The sequence below is a fragment of the Halyomorpha halys genome, unplaced genomic scaffold (genome assembly GCF_000696795.3).
Source record: "Halyomorpha halys isolate HHAL.00 unplaced genomic scaffold, Hhal_1.1 Scaffold367.1, whole genome shotgun sequence".
In the NCBI taxonomy this organism is placed as follows: domain Eukaryota; kingdom Metazoa; phylum Arthropoda; class Insecta; order Hemiptera; family Pentatomidae; genus Halyomorpha; species Halyomorpha halys.
The window spans coordinates 411408-422189 of NW_027115775.1; the positions used below are offsets into that span (position 1 = coordinate 411408).

General features: G+C 28.1%; 1 protein-coding gene across 1 annotated transcript in view; it reads right to left on the minus strand.

Annotated features, from left to right (window-relative positions):
- LOC106681828 (dentin sialophosphoprotein) overlaps positions 1–10210 on the minus strand; it is a 20230-nt gene extending 10020 nt beyond the window's left edge. Inside the window, exon 1 of the mRNA XM_014422358.2 lies at positions 10190–10210. The gene's annotated coding sequence lies outside the window, so the exon portion shown is untranslated. The remainder of the gene's footprint in view (positions 1–10189) is intronic.
- Positions 10211–10782: the final 572 nt, after the last annotated feature.

The window sequence follows — 10782 nt, forward strand, 5'->3', positions numbered from 1 at the left end:
AGACTAATAGGAGAATAATTATATGTTAAATATAAGTTTTTTGTTATCAGCAGCCTGAAGATGGGGGAAATCTCCCGAAACGTTGCTGTGTAATATGAAATAAATTATTATATTGTAATAAGGAAGAAATTGTTTTCATTCACTAAATCAAGTTAATATATATATAATTTCTAGGGCCACCTGCAATTTAATACTGGAAAAATTCGTTTTTGCTTAATTTTGATGGACCAGAAAAAAATAGATAGATCTTTTTCCCATAAAAGTGTAGCAACTTTTAGTTAATTTTCATTGACGTATGAAGTCAGGGGCCTTGGAAGGTGTAATCAAAATGAGGTGAAAACAATAATCAAATTAACTACTATGAATAAAAAAAAAGAAAAAAAAAATCCTTGAATTCAGCCCCTTTAATAACACAGAAAATTACAGAAGATTTAAGCAATTTAGAGGTTTTTGCACAAAAATGGCAGTTTCCCACCACTGAGCGCCGTGACGAAGGATACATACTGGGTCACTGAGTTGAACGGACTCCGTATTAGGCATGTAAATACTTCTGGGTCTGTACTATTATATTATATACTCTATACACAATAACTAACCGCCATTTATTTACGTATATTATATAAATAATAACCAAATATATGATGAACTTTTACGTGTAGAAATGCGCATTAGAAATATTTGTAAAAATTATAAATTTGAGTCGATAGATGATTTCATCAAAATGCAATTTACAAAATTCCACTCCCGTATATCAGAATTTAAAGGTGCAGTGGCTTACAACGTTGGCAATCCAACCTCATCAAGAAGACTGAAGACCAGGCTGATGTAACACATCCTGTTATAACATTTATATTTACCTATTTTTATTATGATTATTTCTTTTTTTTAATGACCATATTTTATTTTTTATTTTGAGTTAATTATTTCTTTTATTAATTCTATAAATATCATTTGTTCTTTCCTCTTTTATTCTTTATTACATAACTATTATTATTTATTTATTTTCATTATAATTGATCTTTATTATTTACAATTGTTCATGGTTATAGCATTGCAAGCAGCTAGGAGTATCTTTTGCACGAGACTTCAATGAAAATACACGTTTTAAGGTTCCCTTAGTCCAAATATGCTACATGGAATTGTAGGAAAAATTGAAATTTTTTTTTTTTTTTTAATGAAAAAAGTAAAGTTTTAAATACTCATTTCTGCATTGTGCCTTGCATATTTTTTCTAAAACTGAAAATTGAGGTAGATTTAAGAAGTTGAAGAATAAAATTTCAGCTTTCATAATAGGAATATAAAATAATTTAATACAATTAGTTTCCTCGTAGCTTTTCCCTTATACATATGCTCATGTATAAATGTATTTAGCGAGTTTAATTTGATTCTAACAAGGTTAATTAAGTTTTCCATTTATTAACAATATAAATTATACAATGACGAATTAATTATTGCAAGATTTTTGTGTTATATACATTTATTGCACATTTTGAGTTTTTTGATGCACGTTTTTCGGTTTTTTATTGTACAAAAATCCGGTCTCTAGAGATAGTTGTTTTTTACTCAAATTATAAATGAAAAATATAAAGGGGAAGAGTTAGCATCTTGAATAATAAAGAAGATGTCGTTTAGAAACTACTGAAGATTAATTTCACTTCAAAGTAGGATGGTTAGTGAAAGTTTTATGATACGTACAACGAACCGGATTTTTAAATTTATTTTTGTTGTTCATTATTATTTGTTCATTTTCTTTTATATGTACACATGTTATGAATGTATACTTACAGCACTAACACCCCTTACAGCCCTTGAGGGTAATAGATTTTCTACTTTTTCCATAAAACGTTTTATCTCTCTCGAAAAAATAATAATATTTAAACATTAAATTGAGAAATGAAAAAAATTATCATGATTTTGAGATAAAATGAAAACAAATATGGTATGACCGTCGGTTAAAAGACCAACCTCAAGATTACCTAGATACAACCACGTGTAGGCGGGATTTGAAGGTTAAAGAAAGGTGAAGGTCTAGTGAAAGAGGATGCGGTGGAGCAACGAGCCGAGAACACTGACTTTAGTCTCAAATGACTGCTAATTGGAATTAACATTTGTTACTAAAATGTATGTTAAATATTTTTTATTATATTTCTATTATATTATGGTATTCAATAATAAATAATTAATTTTTAAGTTCCAAGTTGGCTGTCTGGTCATTCTCTAAATTTGGAAACTCGACTCCGAGAAATTAAATTATATTGATTATTCTCACGAGAAGTCACAATGTTGAATCTGTATTTTCAAAAAAATAAAAATACTCTACAGCTTGGAAAAAAAAGTATACTCAGCTAACCATAAAAAATGGATATTCATGTCCATTGGAACATGATATTTCCCTGCGACGAGCGAATGACGAAGGATGATTGGACAATAGTGTTCAAGACGATATGATCCATGCTGACGCCGTGTGAGCTACTGGAGCCAACTAGGGCAGGTGTTTTCAATAGAATGGGTCCAACTAAAAGCAAAGCCCGGAAAAACTGGGTAAAAAAACGACTACTAACTGAAAACCATAAAAATTGTGAAATAAAATAGGTTTTCTATCAGCTCAAGTTTTTTTGAAGGAAAGCTTTGAAGAAAAAAAAACTGGATATGATCGGATATGGACATTTATTTGAGCAAAGTTAACAATAAAAATCGTTATAAAACCGTAAAACAAATATAAATTAAATAAAGAATAGAAATTAAAATGTCAAGATAAAATCAAATAAATAAATTAAAATGAAAATAATAAATACATTTCAAAATTTATAAATATATATACAAAAAATAAAATACTGGGTCGACTCCGAATGGTCAAAGACGAGATATTTCTTGATACTAGCAGGAAGATTCTCGTGAAGTTGTAGACGCAGCTTTATGATCAACTTTCAAAATTTAGTCAAAAGTTGTTGGGCTCCTGTCTATACTGATTCAAATGAAGGTAGTCAATTAAGTAAGCTTAATTAAATTGAATACTTAATGCGTCTTCGGACACAGTGGGTGTTAACATTACCATTACCTGTGACCAGCTAATCTTAAGCAGTAGGTTGTTGACCCGTTGCTAGGCAAATAATAATAAGACTGTTATTCCTGCATTTAAATTATACAATAAAAACTATAACTACATCTCTTTCTCTTAAAATGAAAAAAAACTTCTAAGGAAAATAATACAAATAAAAATAAAATAATTAAATAAAACACTAGGACAGTACAGAATATTTACAAATTAATAGAACCTGGCGTGAACAACATGAAAAGCAAGAATGTAATTTTATATGACATTTACGGATTTTGGTCGTTGAATCTTACCCTGGTATGTCGTTAGAGCTCAGAGAAAACAGGTAAAACCTGCCTTTAGAAAAAAAGAGAGTAACGAAAATTGCTATTATTTTTTTTTTTTATCCAAGAAGATTCGACCGAAATACACCAAAATTGACACTGTGAACGCAGTAGCAAAACTATATCGCTCTATGTCGTTTTTGGTTTACTCCGACGTTCTAGTTTCCCTGCCACGGACGGACTGGGCTTGCTCGGCCTCGAAGTTGCCCCAGTGACACTGGCCAACTGACCCCATCCTTCCCCTTTCTCTTTGTCTTCAGCCGACTCTCTCCAAATGCCTTAGACTAACATCGCCAGCTCCTCATCATCACGTCGGCCAATGTTTTTAACCCAAAAGTTCTATAGTATTTTTTTAAAGTGGAAATTGCCATTGTAAACAAAGAAATGAATACCCTCTCCGACATTTCTCAGTGTCGACCCGAATAGCCGGAGAAATCACGCTTTTCCCATTAGAGAAATCGTGGAGAAAGCTATGGTGCCTTATGGAACGATTTGTGGATATTTCGCTCTAGTTAATGGAGTTTTCTTAATCCTAAAAATATATCTGTAGCGTATAAAAACTCGACCATCCTCAAAGAATCACGCCCACAAAACCGTTTGTTAATCAGCGTAACGTTTTAACAGATGGTCTGTATTAAATAACTTCCCCAAAACACTTCTTATGCATTTAATCTGCTACTCATGTATTCTGGCTCTATCCTGATGTAGATGAAATTTCTATTGAAAAAATTAATCAAAATCAAAAGATACAATCTCTCCTCAAGCTAAAAAAGCACTAATGGCAAACTTCTTTGGAGGGTTTCATACATCTGTATTTTAGTGGAGTTCTCCAGCTCCTTTATATTCTCTGTTGACGTCTTTGTTAAATATGAGTGAAAGTGAAACTTGGGAAGACGCCACTAACAACCTCCTAAAGAAGACCAACCGTCGCTGACAGAAGAAAGCTCTACCATCAGATCTATACAATGTATAGAAGGTCCACTTGGCAAAGAGATCTGTGATAGCTACTTGGGGCATTCGAGGATACACGGCATGGTAGCACCATGTCCCATTGTCAATGAAGTGTCAATTGGAAGAAGTGGCTTTCAAAGCTACCGTGTAAAGAGCAAAACGTTCTTAAGTGTTGTTATATTTGTCCAAGGAATCAACACTTCTATCAAGGTCTACGTTGGTAATAATGATCCTGAGAACTGTGAAACTTTTTTTATTATATATGTTATTCAAAATCTCTATATCAAATTGTTTGACCACATGTTCTTAATTTTTGATCTACTTAAAGATAAGCAAATTTTCCACATTAAATTATTCCTATATCGAATTTTAAAAAATATACGACTTTAAATTGAATCCACTTATTGGAAATTAAAAAATGTATTTTATCTAAAATATTTTAAATTTACATATTAATATAGTACAGGAATTAATAGCCATTTTTCATTTTTTATAGCGTATTGAGCTTCAAAGATGTTTTATTTTATCTCAATTAAATTTTTAATAGTAATATTTGAAAAATAATCATTGGATAAATTGAAATATAAAAAGAACCATTATTTAAAATGTGGCTTTTTATGATGTTGATGCTATATTAGTTAATAATTAAACTATTCAATTGCTTAATTAGTTAATATAAAAGTTTATTCTAACTCTGTTCCTCAGAACATTGCAATTTCTGTAAGAGTTGATATCGTCATAAAGTAATTTGATTCCTAACATTATTTTTTTTTTTTTTAAATATTTTTCCTAATTAATTGTGAGAAAAAAAATATAAATGCTGACTATTATCAACCAACAGTGAACTGAGGTTTTGTTTGTAATGATAATAACTTATGAATAGAGCATACAAATAATACAGAGTATGTAATTGTTCTACGGTGGGAATCACACTAACTAACGTACTCATAGTTCTTTCAACAAGAACAACAACCGAGACAGTATGAACTTAAAATAAAATAAAGCACAATTAATAAGTAACATTAATTTAAAAAAAATAAAATTAGATCTTCTCTGAACAAAACGTAATCTAAAGCTCAATTCTATAAATTAAAACGATATTTCAAATATTCCAGTCTATAAGAGACATTGAAATGAATTGAGTGAATTTAAAATAAAACGTTTCAGGTTTAGAATTTTAAGTTCAAATTAAATAAAATACTTCCATTATGTATACATGATTAATAAGGAATAAATTACGATTAGCTGGATCGTCTGAATTTTAAACTATAATCAGAATGTTCTGCATTAAATAATATTCTTATACCAGCCTAAATATAATTGAAATATTAAAAATTAAATAATAAAAGATGAGTTAATTAAACCTATGTAAAAGGATTTAGATGTACATTTTTAGTTGGGTTGAATAATGTAGTTAAAGATTGAATCGTAGGAAGATGAGATTCTAACTCTGAAACGTAAAATGAGAAACTAGTAAGCGGTGGTCAAAATATCTCGTAAAATTGGAAACTGACAATCCAGAAAGAAGAGTATAAGTGTTCATCAATTTTTTTTTTAATTTAAAAATTTTTGATACAGTACATTCTTAAAATATAATACTTAGTATGGTGTGCCCCTATGAAAATGGTTCTCAAACGTTTTAACTGGTAGCGTATAGAAATTATTAAACAAAATTTACGACAATCTGTTATTATTATTATTTTTCTTTGTAATAAATGAAATAATAAGCCTTTGAAGTAAATAAAATAGAAACAAATACCACGAGTTGTAATGGAGAAACATCATGATTTTTTTAATAATTGTTTTAATTATTTATTATTTTTACTATTGTTTTTATTATTTATTTTACTTTATTTAATATAGTAATTTTTAATTTAATTTAATCATTTCAAAATTTTCCTACACCCTTGCAGCGTACTACGACACCCATTTTGTGAACTAATGAATCCTAAGCCGGATCTTGTACAAGGAGGGCGCGAGTCAGCTAGTATTTCCCAGACTCTTTCCCAACCATGATTCATCCGTGAAAGCACTCTTGCCCAAACGTAGGTGGGAGTGGATTTTTTTTTTAAAAGGATATCCGTATTGACCTCAAAACGGCTTGCATTCCATCCTGGAGCATGTGAAATGCTCGCCATAACATGAAAATTCATAGTAATTTAAACGGTTGTTTGAAAAAAAAGTATTTGCATTTTGTTCACAATTAAAAAAAAAAAAAAAAAATGCTTTAAGTTAAAAATTATATATTTATTCAAATATGAGAAAATGATTTATCTATTTTCACAATTCAGTTTTTTATTTTCTACAGAAGTGTCACAGAGTTAAACGATTTGTATTATATTTTTTTTTCATAATAAATAGAGAATATTTAATTTTGAAGTTGAATTTTCCAACACGAATTCATTTTATAATCTTATTTTAATAGTATTTATTTTTATGATTTGAAATATAATATTAACGTTTAACATTATTTTCAAAACTACGTGAAAAGCAAGGCATAAAATGTAAATTCGCAGTAATTTAAATGCTCCTTATAGAGCATGTATTTTTATTTAATTTCGTCAAAAATTATTTTCAAACTAAAAATTAAATATTCATTTGAATATGAGAAAAAGATTTCGCGATTTTGTTTTTAATTTTTTAATAGAGTGGGTCTATTGCTAACCGATTTGTATTATTTTTTTTTATAACCAATGGAGTATATAATTTTTATATACAATTATCCAACACAATATTTTGTTTATGTTATTATTTTAATGGTATTTGATTTTATGATAAATAATGGGATCGTCCCTAACAGATTATATCAATAAAATATTATTCTCACATTTTTTTATTTTTTATTTCATAACTTTATCTTGCAATAATTTGATAAGCTTTAGTTTATAAATAAATTGTAATTTCTTCAAATACATACTTATAGAAAAAAAAATTATATTTCTACGAAATAATTTTCAACAATTAACAATCTTGTTTTTCTTTCCTAAATCTTATCCTTAAGGAGAAATGATTTATTACTTTGATTAAAAGTATAGATAATTAATTAGTATAAGTAATATATAATTAGGTTATGCATGATATGTAAATGTATTAATAAATGTCCTTTACATTACGATTTTCAATAATGACATAGATGTCAAAAAAAGGAAATAAAACGAATTAATTAATTAACTGTTTTATTCACGATTCAACTAACTTTCCCATTAGTATTACTAATTAAAATAAAAAGGTATACAGTTTGAAAAAATAAATCTTTGACAGTCAAAGCTAAAAACATATTAAATAAATGCTAAGTTCCACAGGTGTAATCCTCATGGGCCAAGATAGGGATCTCTGAAAGGCGAGACTAATTATTTTTCTATCGTGAAATGAAACATGAAAAATTAAATTACTCTCATATATTCCTTTGTAGATATTTATGAGTAATTTTAATTTTCTAATTAAATTTTTTCATATTATTAGTTGCTACAATACTCGTATATATTGTATGCCCGAAATGTTGTAACTAAAAATATAAAAAACGATTTAAGTTATTTTAAATCAGTAATTACTTTATTATAATATAATAATAAATTATTATACTAAATTAGAAGTATTCTGCTTGATCAAGGACCATCCATTTCGAAATTGAACATAAAAATTTTTCCAAGTTTTAAGAATTATAATTTTTTTTTATATATCAAACTAAACAGCGATTGTTTATAACTTGAAACTATTTCATAAAAAAAAAAAAAATTAATAAAAAAAAAAGTTTTAAACTTCGATACGTTTGGCAGGTTAAATGCTTTGGTCAAGTAGAGAATATTTGCAGAAGTCGGGGAATGTATTTTCTTATATTCCTGTTTTGTTAGTGTGTCCCGAAAAAATGCACGTGAAAAAACTATGGAGCATCTATACACAGGGCATATAACCAAGGATGTTAGGAATAAATTTATCAGCAATAAAATTTTAGCCTTAAGAAGAAATTTAAAATTTTAAAATTATCCGAAAAGTAAATACTGAGCGAATTTAAATTATATTGGATATCCTTGGAAATATCAATGTGTTACTAGGAATGCTACGGCTTCGTTCCAGTTTCGACGATGCGTTCCCATTCCTAACCTTCGTGCTATTTCCTCTAGAGCATAACGTTTTATATACATATATACACACTATATACATACATACATATACATTGCTGGTCAAAAGTTTTGGATCAGTAGCCCTGCTGTGAATAAATCCGAAATGAAATAAACATATTTACAATAGAATCTACATTATTTTGGTATTATCTATTTTTTTTTTGTTTTATGTATATTAAGCAACAATACATTTAGTTTTTGAAAAGTTTCAAGTAAAATTTCTTCAAAAATTCTATTTCAGTCATTAACTATAATTTTATAAAAACCTTTTGGTATGGAAACTATTAACAGTGAGTTAAACTACGACGTACTACAGGTTTAAGAGTTCGGTTAGTTTTTAATTGAATAAAAAAAAGTTTTTAGTCCGTTGTACCCCACATCACCAATCATGTCTGTAAATACCTCGCATGTTGAAGGTTAATTTAATTTGTATTACTAGTTTCCTCTAAAATTATATTATTTTATTTAATTTTGCTGTATTAAAGTTTAACCTGAAAAGCTAATTCTATTTCGTTTTATTATCAATATCAATTTCGTCAAATTTTCTCAAAAAATTGAGGTGGTACTAAATTTTTGGCCGGCCGTATGTGTGTTTAAACACACATATACTCGAATATATATATAAATAATAATCATTATAACATTATTTACGAATTTTATTCGAAAAATAATTAACGTTTACTATCTATGGTATAATGTTAAAAAAATACATTATAAAAAAAAGAGATAAAAATGAATTATTACAATCATATAAAACAGTAAAACAAAGAAATCCTGATATAATTAATTATTCATGATAAAGTTTTAATTAATAACTTAATGTTTATTCATACAGATTAAATTCTATTAATATCTTACAAAATGTTTCTTGTCAAGAGATAATACTAATTAACCATTCAATCCATTAATGAGTTAATCCATTCATTAATCTCCTGCTCTGAATAAAACATCGGAAACGGCAGTCTTAAAATAATTAAATACTTAATATCTCAGTAATTATGTAAGAATAAATTCCATTTTATTTTGCACAATTTAAAAATATATAACATTACTAAAAAAAAAAAATTGTTTTTTTTAAAGTAAATATTTATTTACTAAAACAACAACCATTTTAATTAAATTAAAAACTTTATTTATAAAATACGAAAATCAAAATTAAAATCATAATTATATTAACAGATTAATATGGAACATAATTTGACGTGAAAAACCAACGAACCAAGATAAAGTATAAAAACAATAAAAAAAAAATAATATCAATGTTAATAAATCATAAATAAAATAATAACTGCAAAAAGACCTAGGCACCAGATACTTAGTTGAAACAAAAAAATATATCTATTTATATAAAACTGTTACAAATTTAATTCTTTTAACTATATTTACTCAAAATGAATCTTCTGTCAATACTGTCATTGAAATTGTTTAATTATTAAAAAGTGAAGAATTTATTATAATAATAATAAAATCAACTATTATTGTTATATATTAATTACTTTGCAATAAGTTTTTATAAAAAAGAGAGCAACTGCAGTGGGCACAGTGATATACTGCACTGGACCTACTTCTCCAATTTTTTTCAGTTAGTTTTAATATGGAAGCAGTTACTCTAAACATTATTCATCACAACGTACAGCAATACGTGGGCTCTGGCTGTAATATTCCCGTTATTGTTGTACACGAGTGGTGCCTAGACCCACGACAGTTACAAGTAGGTGTAAGAGCTAGAAGAAGCTTACCTGCTGCTTGGACAGCTCCTGAAGGAATGAGATACTCCTCGTCCCCCACTCAGGAGCTCCATGCTACTTTCCTTTTCCTACTAACGGTAGGGGGATCTCCTTTCCCCCCAGCTAATATATTTATTGGGAGCGACCATATCCCACTGCTTCCGGCCATGTCGGATCTTCTTCGTGGTGGGAGAGGATAGTCAAGGCAATTGCCGTCGTCTATGGTCATAGTTGACAAACGGTAAAACCCGAAGGCTGTTTCGAAAATAGGGGTTACTGTATGAATTGCGACATTTAACATAGTATCCTGGACTAAAGGTTGATACTTCATTGTCAATTTCATTCAATCCCTACTTGACTTCTTTTATTTATGTATAATGGAACCCCATAAAGAGATAGTTTATTTCCTTTATACATGTTCCATGCCATGAGGCATACTACATATATTATATGTTTACAGTACAAAATATTTGAGTATATATAATTTGTTACATTGTTTATAACGTTTACAAAAAAAAGTTTGTTTTTTAAAAATTTATTTATTGATATTTATAACTGTACATAAATCCATCAAGTAAATTTCAGGAAATCATAATGGTATGGTA